The sequence below is a fragment of the Schistocerca piceifrons genome, chromosome 2, assembly GCF_021461385.2.
Source record: "Schistocerca piceifrons isolate TAMUIC-IGC-003096 chromosome 2, iqSchPice1.1, whole genome shotgun sequence".
Classification (NCBI taxonomy): domain Eukaryota; kingdom Metazoa; phylum Arthropoda; class Insecta; order Orthoptera; family Acrididae; genus Schistocerca; species Schistocerca piceifrons.
Genome location: NC_060139.1, coordinates 436,851,606 through 436,874,828, shown reverse-complemented (window position 1 = coordinate 436,874,828; position 23,223 = coordinate 436,851,606). Strand labels below are relative to the sequence as shown.

General features: G+C 37.0%; 1 protein-coding gene across 2 annotated transcripts in view; it reads left to right on the top strand.

Annotated features, from left to right (window-relative positions):
• The window catches only part of LOC124777296 (T-cell activation inhibitor, mitochondrial-like), a 344,729-nt gene that overhangs the window by 126,397 nt on the left and 195,109 nt on the right, over positions 1 to 23,223 (top strand). The window lies entirely within an intron of this gene.

Genomic DNA, 23,223 nt, shown 5'->3' with positions numbered 1-23,223 from the left:
TGCCTTGAGGAGATATACTACAAAACATCCAACAGTCATCATCCAAAGTTGTTTTCTATCAACCATCTAACCTACAGAATATTCTAGTTCACCCCTTGCCAGGCTGCTCCCTGTTTCACACTTGATGATCATTATCTTATGAACAACTCAGGACAAGACTTTTCGAATACACTCATTCATTGCCTCCTACTGCCATCCTGTCACAGCATCTACAAATATCCCACCTCACCAAAGGTAATTACTTTTGGAAGCATCCATTGCAAATAATAGATGTGCACTTTTTATGTAGGTATGGCAAAAAGTCAGCTGTTAACTCCATTGAATGACCATTGTCAAACTGTAGCTAAAAACAAACTTACCATCTAGTTAATGAACTTGTTGCACCCCATACCATCAATGCCTTCATCAGGTCTTTCAATATTTGTGTCATTAAGATACTCCTCTACAACATAAGCCTCTCTGAACTTTGCAGGTGGGAATGGTTCCCCCACATCTTCCATTTTCACAATCTTTGCAATCCTCATATCTGCTTCCTTCCCACTCCATTGCTTTTACTCACCTGGTATTAGAGTCACCCCCTCTCTCTTTCAAATTAGGTTCCAAGTCTTGCTTTCTCTGCTGCTCCCCTTAACCATTAGCAGATAGTTTTGTATTATACAATGAGTTCCCTTTTGTTACCAGTAACAGTGAAGCTTTTTCATTTGATTACTGCTCCATTGTGCTTGTGTCAGTTTCTAAAATTATTTCTGTAGCTGTTGATTTTGCATTTTTTAGATATTTTTGCCTAGGATGAAGTTTGTGAGTATGTGCTACAGGTGATGATCAATGTGTGGATCTCGCATGTCTCAACAATACAGATACCTGTTCTGTAGTTGCAATCACAGCAAAGGAGAATCTGTGTAGATGTCCAGTCAGATGGTGCTCAGATAGGCCAAATAATGGAAAGTTTTGTAGAAGTTTGAGGCAAGTTTTCTGTGTGCTTTTGGGGGTTCTAACTTCAAATTTTCAAAGTCCCACCAAAATTTTGCCCCAAAAAAGGCCAAAAAATGGAAAAAACAGGAAAATGGTACCTTTTTTCAGTTTTTCACTTATAGCTGCAAAACAGTGCAGTTTTCAGCATGCTGACCATTTATAAAAATAAAGAGAATAAAATTTCCCACAAAACAGATCTCATTGATGTTTTTGTGAGGCCAACTGTGTGGTGTGTAGCACATTTAAAGTTGGTGCAATTTCAAAGCTGAGGAGTTGGGCCATCTCAGGACCTTATTCTGTGACTAGTAAAAATACCGTCAGTGGAGGTAATTAGACACACTGACTCCGTAAAATTGAAATATTTTGATGAAAGTGATAATTCAGTAGTTTTGGGAGCCAAGGTCAACAGTATTTGGGTTTGCTTGCTGTTGTCATCATCACAAACATCACTGGATACTGTTATTCTACATCAATATCCCCACCCGATCTACCGTGGTCATATGTCACATTCAGTCAACTACCAGATACTCCTAGCTGGAATTGGTTCATGGAGGAAATTATCAAAGATATACCTTACCAATGAACCCTCATTTGTACGAAGTGTGAAGAGGATGAAACTTGTTTAAATTTTGTTTAAAATTATTGTATTACTAATATATCATGATAACAATAATTATTATTATTACCAAATGCCAAACAAAACTTAATTATTGTCAGTATATAAGTTATTTGAACGTCTTTTAACTGTAGGAGTGATGAAAGCTTTCATTTTGCCATTTGAGTGAACATTATAGATGGGAAGTTGGGTTTTGATGGTGGCACCCAAAATTGTGGTAACTTCAACATGCGCTACATGCCATATAGATGGTCTGATGCAAAAAGTCACTTAAACCTAATTTATGGGAAATTTTACACTCTTAATTTTCATTCAAAGTCAACTTTGTTGAAAATTACTTCATTTCCAAATTAGGGATGAAAAGATCTATTTATTCATTCCTCTCTTTTTTTTTCCTTCTAAGAATCACTATGTGATTTGGCTGTAGGTGCTAGACTAACATGATTCCCTAAGAGGGGCAGTATTTCCAATGTGCTTATGGGGTCATATGACTACAGTGGTACTTGGAGGGTTAAATGATGTGTTTGGTGTATGAATGTCATCCTGTGATCTGTTTGGTGAATGCATCTTATAGTTCCAGATTTCAGTGCTCTCTATTCTGGCAGATGTAAATGTTGGTAGATGAATGGCCTATTTGAATTTCTTGTGTGGAAGCACAAAATAGTTTGTGATATGAGTGTCATCTAGAAGGCAGCTGATCATACTAAGAGTGGTGCCATGCTGAGACTGCTTGTGAGACTAGTGCTGTGTAAGGTGGCTGTCAGAAACACATCATCCCTCTCTGGAGGAGGAGGAGGGGGGGGGGGACAAGCTGATGCAGTTGCCTTCATTAGCCTGATTGATTGATCAAGTGTTGTCCTTGTCCAAGTCCATTGGCTTGTCTATGGGGTGAGTTGCATCTTCCACATCCATCTGGTCATCACTGGTTGGCTACAGGTGGGCCTCACTGCTCGAGATGACACTGGTGGTGACTGCTGGCCGCATCTGTAGATACCCCAGATGGCCAGCTGCATTGAAGTCTTCTGAATATGAACAGTGTAGAAGTTCTGCCTATGTGCGAATGAGTGTGTTGCAACTACATCTGGTTGCTCTTGCATACTGTGACACTATGAAAAGTTTTTATTTGATACATGAGATAGCTGAGCTGCTGTATGTCTTTGCCTGGTACCCATACTTTCTTTCCAGATTTGTACATTGTAATCAGTACTGGATCATTTATTTTCAAATACTTTTGTCTTAACTGTAATTAATGCTCCGGCCCTAAAACTGACATTAAAGTATGATTCATTTTCCCATGTAGCTTTCAGCTGGAGATTTTGCTCCATCTAGGGTGATTCTGTGCTGAGAAAGAAATAATGACAAAGCATTGTCTTTATTATACTGCTGAGTGAGCTTTGTCAGTTGCAACTTGAACATCCATATAAATCTTTCTGCAAGTTTGTCAGCTTTTTGTGTGGTTTTAAAGTATGAAGAGCTTTTCTTTTACGAAAAAGTCTGAGCTCTTGAGGAGAAAATTGATTGTCTTTGCCAGCAACTATTGCTTTCACAGTCCTTCAGTGGAGAAAACCTGTGACAAATTGTCAAGGATGAGCTGACTGGTATTTTTGACATACGTGGAATTTAGTGAGCATCAGGTATTAACTCTCTATCTATACCTATGCTGCAGCAGTGCCCTCTGACAACATGTTTGACATGGACTATGCCCTAGTATCATTTATATGGCATTTGAAGTTCTTTTGGATCTAAGCACTTCCAAAAAACCATTTGTGTCTTTACTGATTCTGAATGTACCAGAGTGACATCTTGTAACTGTGAGAGTGTGTCTCATACCAAATAAGATTTAACTTAAAGCTGATTAATCAACTTTCCATTTATAGGCCACTCCTTCTGAATGGATTGTTTAGTGTTAGATAAAACTGGAACCTTTGACACATGCTTTGCAGTTAAGTTAGAATTCAATTGGAAATTTTCCACAGTGTCTTGACTGACTGAATCTAATGAAAAAATACATCTCCTGAAAAATCAAAATTTTTGTCCTGCTCAGTTGGCAGTTGTGAAAGCAACTCTGCATTCATGTGTTGCGCTGTGGTGCTAAAAATTATTTCATGGTCATAATTGGAGAAAAGTAGTGCCCTCACTGCAATTGTTGAGCTGTCCCATGGAATAGTACTATGTGGTTCAAAAATATCCACAAAAGCCTTGTGGACTGTGAGTAGAATGAATTTGTGGCTGTAGATATGACACTTTTTAACAGAAAAAATAACAACAAATGCTTCTTTCTCAATCTAACTGCAACTGTCAGTGTTTTTGATGAAAATGCTGCTGGCCATTTAAAACCATATTGTCAGTGCAACAGAGCAATGCCAAATTCCATATTTTGATGAATTGGTTGCTATTGTCAATGTTTTGTGTGTCATATGTTGTTAAACATTTGGCACTGAGCAAACTTTGTTTCAGGTTTTTGAATGCATGTTGGCATTCACTGTTCCAGTTCCATTTTGTGCCTTTGCTTAATAATTTGTGAAGTTGTGAAATGGTTCACTTATAGGTGCAACATGTGGGATAAACTTCCTATAGTGACTTATTTATTGTAATATGACACTTAATTGCTCAAAATCTTTGGCAGGAAGCAGCATTGGCCTGATGCTGTGAGTAAACAGAATGTTTCCTAAGTATTGTACTTTATGGTGACAGAGTATACATTTGCTTTTATTATATTTAAAATCTGCTGCTTGAAAAATCTTGAAGACGGCTTCCATATCACATAATGGCTGGTCCGGAAATATGCCTTAGAAAGTGATGTCATCCAGGTAGTTCACAATGTAAGGAGACTTCCTAAGTAAATAATGCTGGAACAAACTTTCAGTAGAGATCATGAATATTTGTGTGTTGTCATCCAAAGGTATTTGTACATAGGACTCCTTGAGATCAAGTTTTGCGAAGTATATGGTCACCTTCACATCCCCCCCTCCCACACACATGCACTAATTCAGACATCAGTTCTTCTGGTCTTGGAATTGGATAAGAATCAATGATAGATTACACATTTATTGTCACTTTGAAGTTTCCACAGGTCCATAATGTGCCATTTGGTTTCTGTACAACTACAACTGGTGTTGTCCAGTGATTGGTGGTTATGGATTCTATAATACCATTCAGTTTTGACTATATTCTGTAATGCAAGGGAATTTTGTGTGCTTTGTAAAATTTTGATGCAGCATTCAGCTTCAGCAAGATGTGTGCTTGATAATCTTCAATGCTAGTTGTTGACTTGGAAAAAAGTTATCATATTTTTGCAACATGTGTTGCAGCTTTAAGATCAGAATTTCAGGATGAATCTGATTCACTCTTTCATGAATGGAGAAGCCAAGTGCATGGAGGAGATCAAGGCCCATCAAATTTGTTGCTTTTTGAGAACTGACAACTATGAATCTGGCCTGTCTGGTTAATTGCTTATGTGCAACATTTTTAACGAAACTGATGTTTAACTGGTACCTGTTGATCGCTTTAGCAAAGTAGTGAACTTGAAATTCATGTAGTATCAATGATTCTAATTTCTTTTACATCTGCAGATAAATTATAGAAATTGAAATTTTGATGGCATGTTGTTAACGTGAAGTGTTACAGAAAAAGCCTTATCATTTACTGAAAATATCACATTCATATTACATTATCATTGTGAAAAATTATTGATTTGTGCAGGTTCATTGTAAACCTTATTTAAATTTTAATTCTGAATCACTTTTGTATTCCTGATGGTGAGTGTGTTATTTCGTTGCCTGATTCATTTAGTGTTACACACCCCTGATAGATGTCCTGACTTGTGATAATGATTAAACTGTTTTGAAAGAAACAATATTCTCACTTGTGATTACCCCTCCATGTGCACAAAATTTTTATTTAAACCTAGAGAATCTGTGTATGAAATGTAGATTCCATTGTGATCTTCACATGCCTTGTGATTTGTTGGTGCAGCTGCCCTGATTGCGTGGCTGGACTGCCTGTGTCTGCACCACAGTCATCTGTGAGCATGTCAGTTAATACTTGTGTCTGTTCATATGCCCATATTAATGACAGACAGTCATGCAGAGACAGATTAATCAAGCTAAGCAGGTCTTCCTTTAATTTACTTGCTGCTGAGTGCGTGGTAAACATATTTTGAGAGAGAGATTCTGCATATGATATTTTATTAATGAAATTTTTGCACTGAAACTTATACTCTGTAGTTAAGCCTTGTAACTGTGCTATCCACTCTTTGTAACCTCAATTTGGTTTCTTATAACATCAAAGAAGTATGCTTGGCAGCCGAAACAAGTATTTGAGGCTAAAAATATGATTACAGTTTATCTTCAATTGCTGAATAGGTCAGAATCACTTGGTCAACTTCTGGACATAGTTTTTTCACTAATTGAAAGATATCTGCACCAGCATTAGAAATAAAGAAGGTTTTGCACTCAACGTCATCTGATACCTGATGTATGATGAAATGTTGTTCTGGTATGAGAGTATAATTCAACCAGGCTTAAAGTTTCTGGTCAAATGCCAGAAATAGCTCTTGCATATTGAGAAGTAGTTATAGCAGCAAAACTATTCGCTGCAGTAGTTCTGTTTGGACCATGTCTGAAAAATATAAATCAGAACACTATAGAATATTCAATTAAATCTTAATGAAAAGGATTTGGGGTTAGCAGTTTCTATAAAGATCAGGAATCAATTGAATAGCTAAACTCAGTTATTGTCAATTACCACAGAAAATTCAATGCACTTGTCCAAAAGTTGTTTGTCATTTAAGATGTACTGGCAGAAATCCTTTCTGAAATCCTCTTGAAATTTTTGCTTTCATTTATGGCACATTTCCTTGTCACTAATTTGTGTAAAATTGGCAATGTGCTGTCTGCTTTTCCCTCTGCCAGCTTATGTTACATAGACCAAAAATAGGTGTCCAATGCAAAAGTAGCAGGAAGCTACCAGTAATCCCTTACTGCAGGAAACCATTGCTATATGAAAGTGGCCTCCTTGCACACTAGAGACAGCCTCTCTAAAACAGAATCACTAATGGCACCACATAAGCACAATAACAATCATTTCTTAAAAAGATGCACATCACAAAATATACTCAGCTTTTTCTTTGTGAGAAGGATGGCACTAATGGAACTAATGTAATCTAACACAGTATATGATTAACACTAATGTAATTGAAATTCAGAGAGTTTAAGTTCAGGCTCTTGGTAGGTAAAAACCCTGACTGTCACTTTGACTTCTGTTCGACACTCATTGTAAATTGTCTGACATCTGGAGCTGTTGAATTTGAACTGATCAGAGTGGCTGACAAGTGAGTGATAATTGCTGGAACTGGCTGATGAGAATTGGCTGATAACCAGCTGTGTTGGTGTACAGCCACTTAAATCATGTATTTGGTGTATGAATATCATTGTGTGAAGTATGTGCCACATGCATCAAACAGTTTTGGGTTTCAGCACTCTGTTTGTGGTAGATGTAACAATTGGTGGATGAATAGCCTATTTGAATGTCTTGTGGGGAAACACAAGACAGGTCCTGGTATGTGTGCCACCTAGGAGGCGGCTGAACATGCTAAGTGTGATGCCATGTTGAGACTGCCTGTGAGAGTGTACTGTGGCTGGCAAAGGAGCAGCACTGTGAATAGCTGAAAGTAAGGGGAAAACTCCAGCTGTTATCGGAATAAGAATTTTGCTGTCTCATAACATATATGGTCAATTGATTTAGTCTACAGGAGCCTTGTCAGCTGATAACTGCAACAGATTATAAATTTTTATTATTATTTTATTAGTATGTAGTATAAATATTTATTACCATATGGTTCCATAGTATGAATTAAATTTTTTATTCTGCTCAGATTGTCAGACCATCATTAAAATCTTCTCAACAGCATAATAGCATTTCTGTACCAGAGTGCTATATAATTTTCTTTTTATTAACTAAATTTCAGCCTTTGAAAATTTGTGACTCTGAACTTGTTGCATATTTTTATTCCCGTATATTGTGGGGTCCGTGCAGAAAGTGGAAGTGTGTGTTTAGAGAACATGAAACTTCCTTTATTTGTAGTTTCATATGTGTGCTAGAAATAATTTAGAAGAAACAGTTCAGGGTTATTATTTTTTAAGAGAATTATTTCATGTAAGTGTAATGAAGGAACACATATTTTTGGGTCTCATAATAGTGGCTGACAAGATTCTTTTAGCCTTGCATTGCACTTGTTTCTGCAAGGTTAGTACTCTCAGCATGTTGCTAGTATTTTCCCAAAACACAATATCGTATCTTTTCAGGTAGTCTTTGTGGGAGGACCCTGATAGATTTCTGTCCAATTGCATTTATAAGAATTTGACATGTTCTGCTTCATTTTGCTCCTGTCTTCTGCACGAAATATGAATATCATTTGTTTTAGACTGTTTTATCTTAAACTGCAACAACGGCATTTTTTAGTATTTAACTTTAGGCCATTTGGATGGAAAAAGACGTCTAGGTTTACTAGAGCATTTGTGATATTTTCGGGGAATTGTTCTGTATTTTGATTTTCTATCAGTGCTGATGTATCATCAGCAAATAAAACTGAATGATGCTGATATGTTTATGATCCCTCTGCTTTCTCTCTGTTTGATACAGCTTATGCCACGGTACAGCACTATGCATAATTCCATACTTTTGGGAAGCTGCTGCAACTGTTTATGCAAACATCCACTATTCCAGAATATACAAACATAAGATGTTTCAAGAAAATTCAAGAGATGAGAAATACTAAATAACAAATAATTGATAGTGGTCAGGTCTGAACTGGCAACCCACAGCGTGCCAGCCAGTGATGCTAACCATTGTGCCACACTGCATGCACCACGGTTCGTGACATTGCTCCCTCTCCTGGAGAAGCATCAGAAGTTCTCACTGAAGCCATCTACAGCTCCCTTGATCTACATCTTGTCAATGGTTCTCTTTATAGCGTCATCAGGGAATACTTGCATTCAGATCATGTTGTCATATCATTTTCACTATGATGAACATCAGTTGTAGCCCCTCCCATCAATGCTTCGTATTCATAAGTGGGGTCTTCAGTGTCCTTGAGCAAGAACTCCATTGTCAATCGGCACCTTAGATCTGTAATAGTGCTTCATCTGAATGATATAGGTGACATCTCTGCACCTTGTCTTCTTTATGAAGAGTCATAAACCTTCACTTCGTTTGTGACATCTGATAAGCGACAAAGTAGATGATAGGGCCCAAAGTAGTGTTTTAGTAACTTTTATGACAGTCTTGCATTCAGCAAAGGTGTAAAACTCTGTATAGGTATTGTATTGTATTGTATTTTTTATTGGTCCTGTTGTCTACATAGCAGCTTATGCATAAGACAGTGGACAAGTCAAGTTATAAATATACAGGCTGAAAGTCATTTCAAGGCATACATATTTAAGGTTACAATAATACACTTTACATGTAAGTATTTATATAACACATTTCATAAATTTAAATATTCTTCAATGGAGAAAAAGCAGTGATGCTGTAAATATGACTTTAGAGATTTTCCAAATGTATTGACCTCAGTGATAGGTTTTATGTTTTCAGGAAGTTTATTATAAAGCTTAACTCCCATGCGGAAGGTACCTTTTTGGCACAGTGCTGTGCTGATTTGAGTCACATGTAAGTTTCTGTTTTGTCTGGTAAAGTGCTCATGTATATCACAGTTTTTTTGCAGTCTCCGGTCCTTGCCTGTTACATTTAATTTAAAGAACAAAAGGGTTTCCATAATGTATACACATGGTAATGGAGGAATAGCAGATTTCTTAAACAGGGGTTTACAAGAGTCTCTAGGCTTGCACCCAAACAAGATTCTAATGGCCCTTTTTTGTAGTTTAAAAGTGCTATTAGCTGTTTTAGAGTTTCCCCAGAAGGTGACCCCATATCTAAGACGAGAATGAAAGTACGCATGATATGCATTCAATACTGTTTTCTCACTACAGCCTGATTTTAATGAACAAAGAAGGTAACATGTTTTGCTCAGTTCTGCATTGAGATATTCAATATGCTTATTCCATCTGATGTTACTCTGCAGCCAAAGTCCTAAGAATTTGGTTTCAGTATTGTTACCAACTGGTTCGTCATTTATAGAGACTGATGGGATAAACATGTCCTTGTTAGGAACATTGTGGAATTTTAGAGCAATGGTTTTCTTACTGTTTATTACAAGCTGATTACTCTGTGCCCAGCTGCTAAGTTGTTTGTGACCATGTTTTCTGTGTGCTGTAACTGTTCATCGTTGTCTCCTTTTAGTAGAATTGTGGTGTCATCTGCAAATATGATTGTTTTTTGTACATCAACATTTAAGCTTAGATCATTTATGTACAGAAGAAACAGAAGGGGTCCCAATACTGATCCTTGGGGTACACCACATTTAATTTGTTTATAGTCAGATAAGTGATTTGATACAGTTTTTAGTTCAATATTTGTGTGCTTGATGCACACTGCCTGCATACGATTAGTCAGGAAGGAACTGATCCACTTGTTGGACAGACCTCGAATACCATATCTTTCAAGCTTTGATAGCAGAATTTTATGGTCCACCATGTCAAAAGCTTTTGGCAAGTCAATAAAGACGCCTATTGTTTCCTGTTTTTTGTCCATCAGGTTAAGGATGGAATTGATGCACTCATAGACAGCAGTTGTCGTTGACCTCTTATTTCTGAATCCTTGTTGTTCATTACATAGGATGCTGTTTTTATTTATAAATTTCATAAGTTTCTCATACATAACTTTTTCCAGTACTTTAGAGATGCAGGAGGAAATTGTGATGGGTCTGTAGTTATTTACATTGTCTTTATCCCCTCTTTTATATACAGGAATAACTTTTGATGTTTTCAACACATCAGGGAAAGTATCTGACTGAAGTGAGCAGTCGGATAAGTGTGTGAGTATTTCAATTAGGTTTGATGTGCTCTTCTTTAACATTGTTGCAGGTATACCATCAATACCTGTCGATTTGGAATTTTTTAGTCCTTTTATTGCTTTAGTTACTTCATCTTGTGAAACAGAACTGATGTACATTGATCCTCTACATGCACTTATTTTATATTCATTTGCCTGGTTGCTCTTAAAGTTTGATTGTAACATATTATCAGCAACACCTGTGAGAAAGTTGTTAAGTATGTTGACTACTTCTACAGGGTTTGTTACCTTTTTATTTTTATGTGATAGTGTTATATTTTTGCAAGGTTGTCTGTATTCTCCACATTCTTTTTTTATAACACTCCACATAGCCTTTGATTTATTAGCTGAATTATAAATGATTTCATCATTATGCATTATTTTTGCTGCTTTTATTACTTTTCTTAATATTTTGGAGTATTTTTTATAGTATGCGCATAATACAGGTGAGGAATTTTTTGAGTTACATATTTCATGAAGTAGTCTTTTCTTCTGGCATGAAACCCTTATTCCCTTTGTGATCCAGCTGTTTGTTCTAGAGTTCCTCCTATGGGAATGCAAGTTCAAAGAAATAGGTTAATGTATCAATGAAAGTGTTGAAGTTTTCATTTATATCATTCATTTTGTACACTCCTAGCCATTTTTATTTCTGTAATAAGTTGTTGAAGTAGTTTACATTACGCTGATTATAACTTCGATATGTTGTTCTGAAAGTCATGTTGTTAATAATACTGCCTTGTACTTTTATGCTTAATATTTGAGCAAGATGATCACTAAAACCTGCATTGAAAATTTTTAGTGAGGTGTTGTGTAAACTCTTCTTGACTAGAAACTGATCAAGAGCTGTTTGGCAAGTTTCTGATACTCAGGTAGCTGCTTTTACTTCAGCCTTTAAATTGTAGGACGTTGCAAGGTTCAAAATGGTCTCCCTATTTCCACTATTCGTGAGGAAGTAAATATTGAAGTCACCACAGATTATCAATTCACAATTCATTTTATTTACTTTATTTAGCAATGACTCCATTTTGTTTAAGAAAAGTTCAAAATTCCCGGATGGTGATTGGTAAACTGTAGCAAAAACCAGGTTGAACTGAGTAATTTTTATAGCTGCAATTTCATAATCCTTTTCGACATTTGACCTAGTTAAGTCAGGTAGTGTAATAAAATCTACATTATCCTTTGTGTAAATTGCTACCCCACCCTGCTTGATGTTTTTCCTGCAGTAGTAAGCAGCCAAGACAGATTTGTTTATTTTCATATTCTTGATTAATTCTGGGTTAAGCCAGTGCTCAGAAATGCTTAACATGAAGATATCATTAAGTTCATGTGTTAATAGTACGTTAATTTCATCGATCTTATTACGCAGGGATTGCACATTATGGTGATAAATTTTTAGTTCGGGCGTATTCACGATTTGGTAATTGGGAATCATATTTACAGCATCACATACCTCTAGTTTAAATTAGGAACGTCAGCAGTGTTGTATTTTCATTCTTCTTTCTTGTTTATTTTGTTGTCCTTGCTGTTGTTGGAAGGATGTTCAGGAAGCTGATAGATTGTTCTATCCCTTGCAAGTCTTTCTTTAATTATTTCATTAACATGATCACAAACAATTATTTTCCCTTCATAGTTCAAATGCATTCCATGCTTCGTGTGCAGATTTCGATGCAGCTTGCTTATATCCAGTACATCGCACTTAGCGTATTGAGAACACAGTTTCCTTATTTTAATGTTTGTTTTCCGAATTTCTTTGTTTACACACGAACTATAAATCAGATCATGTCTATGAGGAAGTGTGGCAACTAGTGTGTTTCTGCATTTATTAGCTTGTAAAAAACTTTGCAGCATTTTCTCGCAAACCTCTGCTTCATTTTTTGCCACATTGTTTGAACCCATTATACAGACAATAAAGTCATTTTCTTGCATTAATTTCATCTGAGAGTTAATGTCTTCAACATTTTTACATCCCGCACCCGGTTTGACTACACTAGTCACTGCTACGCCGCGATTTTTCTCATGGGGCATGCTAGATAGATTTCTGTCTGTTAGTAATAGTACATTACTCTTTTTCCTGGATGATCTGTGTTTGTTGTTGACATTATTTGAAAAAATGCTATTCATTTTCAGTTCACTGACTTTTTCAAGTTCATGATCATTTGGAGAGTCGTTATCACAGTCACTCGTTTGCAAAACATGATATTTGTTTTTTTCCGAAAATGTGACAGTTTTAGCAGACTTTGTTGTTCTTTTTGTAGTTGGAACACTATTTTTGTATGACACTTTTACCCACTTGGACGATATATTACTTTTGTCTTGCATCACTTCACTTAGTGTTGGCTTCGATCGTAGATCCCGATTTTCTTTCTTGAGTGAGTCAATATTGCTTCTTAAGGAACTGACTATGAATTGTAAGCTAGCAATTCATTCTTTTAGCGTTGTTATTTCAGTGTTACAATTCTTACAAACTCCCTTTTTAACAGCATAACTATAACTATTTCTCAAGTTAGAATCACACACTTCTACACTCGTGGCCGTCTTGTTACTCGTGGCCATGTTGTATCTTACTGGCCATCGCTTGGTATTATAACTCCTTCGGACTTCTCTTGCCTGTTCATAGGCTGTGTCCAAGGTATCTGTCTTGCTTATTCAGTCATGATGATGAAGTGTTTCACATAGTCATGTGAGTATCATCTAGTTGAGACAGGAAAAGTGTATCTATCATTCTTTCACCTTTGCAACTGTTGAGTGGAAAGAACAATGTGAAGCCTGTAGTGTCTTCCTTCACTGTATTACGTGTGATTGTCACTCTGGGTGTATTATATCCCAACCTCTCTGTTTGACATTGCTGTACATCAAGAGCTCATCTTACACCATCATACTAAAACACTCTGGGGCCATTAGTGTGTGAGTGATAGGCAGTTGCCATCCTCTGTGTGTTGTAACATGTAATTACCTCTGACACTGTGTGGGGCTGCAGTTAATAATCATATGCTCATTACTTCATTTTATCATTATGAAAAGACTCTTAAATTGTCTGTGTGTGCTTTCCACCTACCTTCGCTGTCTACAAGAGCCTGAAAACTATATTTTGCCATCAGCTAGAAAGCGATCGAGAACATTCTGACCACAATTTCCAGTCTGCAAGTCCTCATGAGTCTTTGTACTCACTGAAAGAAAATGATCCTATTAGCTATTTACTCAGTGGGACCAGGAACTATGACAGCAAATAAAAGTTTTTGAGTTTTAACTGATGGATATATTCTGTAAAAGGCCACACCCACAAAATATAAGCCTTAGTATTGTTAACTAATATCACTATTGGAAACAGCACCATTTTTAGAGTTCAGAGGTGACATGTACGTGAAGTTCCAAGTAAAATGGTCTATCGCCGTGACTCCTAATCACCAAAAGTTAATTGCTCACCTTAAAACTGGAAAATAATCTCACTACTTGCCACGCAGTTTTGTCAACATTAGAGGTGGCACACAAACAGGTACTTCTGTGAAATCTTTGGGATCCCGTGTGGTGTACAGTCCTTGAGTCCACTTCCTACTTTTACTGAAAATGCACTCAAATCTGCACAGCTCTGACTTCATACAGATACTGACAGTTTGATATCTTGGTGCGGTGTGTGTCCTACCACTGCCTCTCAGGTTGTATTTATAAAGGAGCACAGCAAACTACCAAATGGAACGTGTGCTATCAAACACATTAGACACAGGTAGCAGTATCTAAATGGCCCCTTCCTTGAACTTGTATTAATTAATAGCTTTGTCATTTAACAATTTACAATCTTCTTATTGTTCTTATAAATACAATTAAGTTGGCTTTAGTCACTGACAAAGTGTTGTATCAAAAAACTCATGACAGTAAACTGTATTAACTGAATTTTATTTGTACTACCGGACATGGCCGTAAGCCCTCATTTGGTACAAAAATCACTTAAAACATTTCATTTCTCATGAATATTGGAACACAAAGCATTGAATATTTTAATCCACATGAAACACATTATACAAAACTCATTCATAAGCATTTACAAGCATGGCAGTCATCCTGTTCATAATGAATTATTTTGTAATTGTAAGTGAATCCTGTAATTATAACTTTCTGTTAAAAATACAAATGATACTTAATCTACCATGAATAAGAATGTTTTCATCTCACATTTGTTTTTTAGTAAATAACTCGAAAACTAGTAGAGGTAGCTTTTGATGTCATATTTTAATGTTTTTACATGAAACTGAGGTTACATACAAATTTTGAGATTTCTGAGTCTAATGTTTGGGCAGTTTCAATTTTTCATAAAGATGTCGATTTTAACCAAAATATTGCACTGATCAAGTGGAGACTTGCAACTGTTAATTGTCCTTTGTTTGTTAAGCATATCACACTATGACAATGTGGCACTGGCAATAGTGAACTGGGGTAAGCCCAGGCACACTCACTCACCTCTGTACCTCTTACACTGATACAGTGTTTGTTTTGCCTCAACTGGTCCTGACAGAAAAACATTTCCACAATCCGAGATCATTGCATAGAGTGCTCTGTGCTTCACAATGATGCCTCATACAAGAAATCTTTGCAGTTGCTGTATCTTCAGCACAGCTGTGGTAACAATGTAGTAGATGAGGTAGTCAGTGCAAACTATTATTCATTGATTCCAATTTTTCAACTTCAAGAACCTTCCCAGAACTTCAATTCCAATCCACTGGAATGTCACTGCTGCAAGTAGAATTGATATTAGGTGTTCTGGAGGTAGTTGGGGCACTTGTTTCTGTCACTGGCATTCCTTACAGGGGGTCATACAGTGTTTAATGGATCAGTGAAGGCATGCCCAGTTATACCAGTGTCTGATTAGACAGAGTCATCGTGAATGCTGTGTGTTCAGTTGTTGGAGCGTCATGGAAATACTTTAGGATAGCTGGCCTTAGATGAGCAGGAATGACAAGCAACCATTTCTGATCTATTGGATAATAGTTCCTTATGTACAGTGTTCTGTTTATTAATTGGAATTCTCCTTTGGTTGGTTGCCCCATCATCAAGGCTTGAAGGGTTTGCATCAGTCCCTCTGTTCAGCACTAGTGTCATTTATTGAGATTTCATCCATTCTGCTGTGTTGCAGCAAAGGATTCCTTGAAAGGCCGTTGGCATCCTTGTGTTTGTGTTAGTTTTTGTGTACCACTGTGACATTTTACTACTGAAGCCTATGTGCCCATCTTGCCAATTGACCCTACAGATCCTTCAGGCTAATCAGGTATGACAGAGAACATTGGTCTGTCATAACAGTGAATAAATATTGTCGTAATGTGTTGATGACCCAAACAACTGCAAAGCACTCAGTTCATCTTGGACTTGGAGAGAACTCTGGAAGCATAAGCTACCAACTTTACAGTATCTTTCAGTATTTGCACAAGAACTGTACATATCCTGGATTGTTTCAGCTGTTCACATGAATGTTCATCTAGGTGTGAGTTGTGGCTGTTGATGACACATGGATATCCAATATTCTCCTTGATCACCTAGAATGCTTATGGTTGTTGCTGGTATGTACTTCATAACTTGAGTAGTTCTTTGCAATTGACAAAAGCTTCACAGTTTGACTCGGTATCTAGATTGCTGACTGGAACTTGTTGATGGCAGTGGTATAAAATCTTCATTGACAAACAATCAACCAGACCAATCTTTTTTACATGTGCTTATTGAAATAGCTTTTTTAATATGTACTCTAATCTCCTGTAGTCTGTGACTGTGAAATCTTTAGAAGTCCCATTTGAGAAGAACATTGTGATTGTTTTCATTACTGAAATATCTTTTCATGAAAATTTCTTCTTCCATTTTCTTTATTTTCAGTAATTTGATAAGCATCAAGGTATGACATTTCTAAGTTCAAAGAGAATTCAAAAATGTTATTAAATGTGTAATTTATTAAAGTATTGCCTCTGCATGTTGCTGTTCACTCATTTACCCTGCTAAAATCACTGAAATTTAGGTTAAAACCAGAGTCTTGATTTAAGTCAATAAATCTAGTTGACCTGCTTGTTTTCCTCATTGTATCTGTGTTAAAATCATCAGAAGTTACATTTTTTCTTTTTTTTTTTTAAGTTCATGTAGGAGGTACTGGAATTTACGTAAATATAGTTTGGTTGCATCACTACCTGGAATCCTGTATATTGAGATGATGATAATATTCTGCCATCATAACTCTACACACCCTAAAATTTATTATTTTATTTAAAACTGTTATAGAATGTATAGCCACTGATCAATTAGGCAAATGACGATGATATTTTTTTCTGAAAGAATAATTTGCAGAAAGTCAATTTTTGTGATTCTAGCTTGTGGATACGTTTCAAACAGGTTGTTTATGTTCCAGAATCCATTTAGAATGAAGATTACAAATTTACCGATGGCACCCTCTGAGATAAAATATTCTGGAGGTAAAATGTATAACCCCATTTGGATCTCCTAATGGGTCCTACTCAGGAGAACATTTTCATCCAAAGCAAAAACAAATCTAGCATTCAGGTCTCAGTTTTTATGTTAGATTCCTTAACTGTGTAAGTAGGTTGCAGAACTTTAAAAGAAAAATGGATAAGTTAAAGGTACGTCATGTGAATTAATGAAGAAGGAAGAAAAGAATTTCTGCACAAAGCCTAATATGGCTAATGCAGGAGTAGGTATAATAAAGTGTAAGAAAAGTGGGCATGAAAATGAATTACTGTGAACAGTAACTGAATACATTATCATAGCCAAGACACACACAAAGTCCACACTCACCACATCAGTACCAGTATACATGCCTGGTAGTTCCCAGATAATGAAGAGAGTGAAAGTTTCTGACGAGTCAAAAGAAATAATTCAGGTTATTAAGGCAGGTGAAGATTTAGTTGTGATGGGGGGCTGGAATGTGATTGTAGGAAAAGGAAGAGAAAGAAAAATAATAAAACATGGACTGTGTGAAAAGAATGAGATGGACCTAGCAGATTTTGCATAGAGCTCCATTTAATCTTTGTAAACATGTGAGTTAGAATCATGAAAGAAGGTTGTATGTATAGAAGAGATCTGGAGATGCCAGAATGTTTCATACAGGTTATGTAATGGTAAGACAAAGATTTTAAAACTGGCTTATTAAGTACAAAACATTTCCAGGGACACATGTGGACTTTGGCCATCATTTGCTCCTTATGAGTTGCAGATTAAAACTGGAAAATTAACAGAAAGTTAAAACTGAGGAGATGGCATGTGAGTAAATTGAAAGAACCTATGATTGTTTTTAGTTTCAAATGGAGTGTTGTGGTATGATTGACTGAAACAAGAGACAGGAATGCTGTCACATCAAACAACAATCAAGTACAAATGCAAAGGCATGGTCATCAGTAAAGTAAAATATGTAGAATTGAAAACATGTTTGTCACTGACACAAATATACAGCCAAAACTGATCTCCTGGTCAGAGAGTGCAGCTATTTATACAAATATTGACTATTCTAGAATGTGCTAACATTACAAGCATAAGATATTTCAAGAACCTTCTAGAAATGTGATTGCTAAATAACAAATAATTAATGATGGTTGAGTTTGAACTGGCAACCTGCAACATGCCAGCCAGCAATGCTAATCGCTACACTACACTGCATGCACACAGCTTGCAGCATTGCTCCCTCTCCTGAAGAAACAGTGATCCACTTGTAAAGAAGTTCTTATTGGAGTCAACTACAGCACTCTGGATCTAGATGTTGCCAGTGGTCCTCTGTATGATAGTGCTGGCAGATCCTCATGTTCTGGCCATTTTATGTCCTCTTCACTATGATGAGCATAGAAGGTTGTCCATACCATTGAGGCTTCATGGTCATTGAGTGGGTCTTCAGTTTCATTTAACCTCCCAGCACTGATCCACATCTCTGGACTGCCATAGCATCTCATATGGAGGACATGTATGGTGTGTCTGTGCTTTTGTTTTCTTGATGAAAGATGAAAACCCTCAACGTCATGTGGGATGTCTGACAAACAATGATGTGCCCTAAGTAAGTAACTTTTCTGATAGTGATAAATAAGAATTTTTGCACCCAAGTTCATGTATTGAAAAAATTTGTATTTCCTCAGTGACTGGTTTTGAAAGGTATTGTGGAAATACGAGGTGCATCCAGAAAGTAAGTTTCTCAATGTTGTTTCCTTTAAAGTAGATGTATTTGGCCAGAAAATTGCACATGTGCAATAGATCTGTTGGTGTGACAATCAAATGCCAGCTGGACAGATCCCACCTGGTGCCAGTACTACATCAGCAGTGTCCAGAAGTGTTATCTCTGATTCATTCTCCCGCCACCTGTGAGGTTTGGTCAGTGATAAAGTTCCCTAATGCACAAAAAATAGTGGCCTTCGAAATTCCCCGCAGCTCTGTCAGGTCTACGGACAGAGCATCATGAACAAACACATAACACAGATGCGTTTCTGGTGTAGACTTTTTTTCCGAAGCTCTTAAGTGTGTCCATGTTGAAGAGTGCAGTGGGCAACTGTCCCTCATCAGTGATCACACCCGATCACCTGGTTGAGCTGGGCACGGGAGGGGGGGCACAGCACATCTTCGAGAAACATAGCTTCATGATCATTACGCAGCTCAGCAGTCATTTTCCACATATATTGTGATCCTTGTAGCAGGAAATTGCCGCTAAGCACCTGATGTTCAAGAAATTGTGTGCCAGATGGGTGCTGAAAAACCTGACACCTGAGCACGAAACAAAATGCTTTGAAGCACCACTGACATTTCTGTAGTGGTATCATGCTGACAGTGAGGAGTTCCTCAACGGAATTGTTATGGGCATGAGACATGGATTTTTCATTTGACACTGGAATTCAAGCTGCAGTCAATGCATTGACATCACAGTGGATCTCTGGTCAAGACAAAATCCAAACGGATAAGTGTCGGTGCAGAAAGTGATGTGACTTTGCCATTCAGAACAAGAGGCATGGAATGCTTACTGCAGGTGTTGTGCTGCTCTGTGGCAATGCTCTTCCTCATATGGCTTGGCGCACAGCAGCTGTTTTGCAAAAATTTTGCTGGGAGCTGTTTGATCATCCACCATACAGTCCTGTTCTTGCTCCCCCCAGTTTCCATCTTTTCTTGGACCTCAAGAAATTCCTGTCCTCTGGCCAGTGTTTTGACGATGATGAAGAGCTGAAGATGACTGTCACACACTGGTTCCATTCACAGACAGGATACTTCTACGTCTCAGAATTATAGAAATTGATCCCACGATATGGCAAGGCAGGTGTCTCATTTATTTCAGTGACTGTTGAAAAATAGCTAAAAAATTGCTGTACCTGTTGTCAATAAAGTTTTTCCTGTAATTATGTTGTTTTTTTAAAAAAATGAGGAAACTTACTTTCTGGATTCACCTTGTAATACTACAGAATACCCAAAGATGACAGCTACATATGTTGAAACTGGTCACTGAGCAAATAATAAATTTTTCAATGCAAGATCTTGGCTGCAAAGATCAGATTGCACCCAGCAACATGTGCAACATATATATTTTCTGATAGTCCCACTTTCCGCACAGATGTGAAAATCCATACCAAGTCTCCTGTGCCGTATCTCATTCCACACTTCCTCTTTCAACTCTACCAAGGGAATCCATTTTGCATAACCCATAGTTCTATTTGACTTATAGTTGTTGTGCTAATTATGATGGTTGATCACAGTTCAATAAAATAGCTATCAGTGGTGAAGATACTCAAAAGTGAAACAAACATCTCAGTTTATAATTAAAATTCTAGCATGTTAATGATTGTTATTTTAACAGTTTTTCCCAGGATTCTGGACAAAATGGAGTAAAAATTGGAGTTTTTATTAGAAACACACAAAGAAAGTGATGAAATCAAGCTCATGAGTAATACAATTTTTGTAATCAGGTCTATGTAGGAACTACAAAACTTAGTATTCATGAAAATAATCAATTTTTGAAGATACAGTGTAAGTGGATAGATTAAAAATCTACTCACCAAGAGGCAGCAGGAGAACACACACAAGAAAGATATTACAGCTTGCAAGCTTTCAGAGCCAGTGACTCCTTACAGCAGAAGGGTTGAAGAAGAAGGTAGAGGGGTGAAGGAAAAGGGCTGGTGAGTTTAGGAAAAGGAGTAGAGTTTGGAAAAGTCACCCAGAACCCTGGGTCGGGGGAGACTTACCATCAGTTCCTCAGGGAATTAACAAGTCTCTTAAGTACTTCCCCCATTCCCCTCCTCTTCTGCTCCAAAGACCTCACCATGGTAAAAAAGACTGAAGAAGAAAGAGGAAAGTTCAGCTGTAAGATTGATTTGGTACTACTGTAGAATGTCAGTGAATTCAGATTTCATGTGGAGGAATATATTTGGCACTGGTGCCATAGTGCTAAAAGGTTATATCCTTTCCCACACAGCACAACTATACAGTCAGTCATGTATCAATTCATGTGCATTATAGGATAACCATGACCTTCACAAGCAACTGTATGAATGTTTAGATCAATTAGCTGTCACTGAACTCATTACAAACCCCCAAACATACATCTTACGTAGAAATTTGGTGCGTACAGTTTCTTCTGGGGACTCAGGTACCAGCTGCTCCAGGAGCTGACCTTATTATCAGCAAAGTGATATGTAATGAACTCAGCAGAGCATGCACTTAAGCATTGGAAAAAGTTCGTGTTAATGCTGAGCTTTCAATCCATCTATACACTGTTCACCCTCAATGACTCTATTCTACACAGTGTTGAGTGCTCAATGATTTTCACTTCATTTGTGACCTCCCAATATAGTTTCATGTACTGGACAGGACAGTGTCTGAAAGTAAGCTATAGAGATGGGTGCTCAGCAAGATGAGTTGGATGCTGTATAACAAACATTCACAGGGCCAGTTAGGCTTCCATTGTACAGTGTTCTGTCCAGGCTGACTTCTGATGAGTGAAAAGAGTTGTTCCAAAATAGTGGGCAAATGAGTGACTCTGTGGAGATTCAGCTGCCTTCAGAATAAGAGAAATGCTGTATGGTTGTGTTATTAAGGAGAACAGAAGAGATTGTTACTGTGTTCAGTGACTTCTCTGCTCTTTAGGGAAAAGCTATATTTTAAATTCTGGTATATTACTTTATGCATATAAAGACATTAGTATCATGGGTATGAATGCCAGTATCAACAGTACCATCACTTGTCTAATTTTACTCTCAATTTTTATTTTCTCGTGTAATTATTTAGCTACACCTTATATTACTGACAAGTAGTACAATATTTGCTGTATTATCTAGTATTTCTGAAGATCTTAGAGAGCAGATCAACCAAAACTGTGACCTAAAAATCTACATCTACATCTAAACTCTGCAAATGGAGCATAATTATGGTACCATTGCCATTTTCCCACCTTTCTGTCCCATTTGCAAATGGAGTGTGGGAATGATGCTAGTCGTACACCTCCACATATGCTCTAATATCCCTCATTTTCTGATTGTGGTCATGCAGTGAGGTTTCTCAGGAGTAATACATTGCCCATCTCTTCTCCCATTGTATGCTCTCAGGAGTTCAACATTAATTTTCTCCATGATGCATGATGTTCCTCTTGTAGCATTGCTACTGCTCTTTGATTAGTAATCCCGTAATGCAGTTGAGTTTACTTGAACTCATGATGAAAAGCATTGCTCAACCCCCTTGGTCCTAAATAACGTTTCCAATTTGGCCTTATTTGTGCACCAGAAGCCACTTCTCTCAGACTATTCCTATTTTTCTTGAAGAGTATGTATAAATGAAATCAGGTCTGCATTAAACTCTTAGTAGCATGGTTTGTCAGTCTTACTTGTAATACAATATTTACACAGAAGAAATGTTTGGTATGGTTACAAAAATTTCCCCCACACTTAGAATTTCTTCTGACATCAAGGAAATTCTATCATGAAGAATTCTTCCAATATTTTTTAAACATGGTGTGAATGAGATGCATTATTTTTATATTCATAGAAAATTTCTCCATTTCCTATTTTCCATTGCTCCATTTAGAGTGTATTGTAAACTCACAAAAACAGGTTTCAACATTAATTGATTACATTTTGTTGGTCCCTGACTTTAGAGAATGTGAGTGCTAAGAGTACAGCCATCTGTTTACATCCGCAACCTTACTGTGTCTGACCTAATCACTTTACTGTTTTGGAAATTTGAACTTTCTCTTAATAATAAAGTAAGTAACAGATCTCAGTAATCCACATGGTCTACAAACTGCAGACAGCAGTTTCCTGCACTTGTACTGCTAAGTGCTGATTTTGTGTTTAAGGTCTCATTATTTTATTCATGTGTATGTTAAGTCATACAGCTTTCTGGAAGATGGTGTGTTTAGTTAATAAATTACATAATGGTTGCTTCAGTCCTTCAGAGCAAGCTAAGATAGTTTTGCTCATTTGTAATTACAGACAAACTTAATAGTGCTTTCAGTATAATATGAATTGCTGCCTGTTATGGTTTATGATTTTGCTGTAAATATTTTCAGCTTGCAGTGACTTGTTATCAGTTGTGAGTTAAATGCCTGTGTGTTACACAGTGTAGAGGCAAAAACTGTAGAGGAAGACAGAGATTGGAACACATCCAGCAAATAATTGAGGATTTAGATTGCATGTGTTATTCTGAGATGAAGAGGTTGCTACAGGAGAGGATTTCGTGGCAGGTCACAT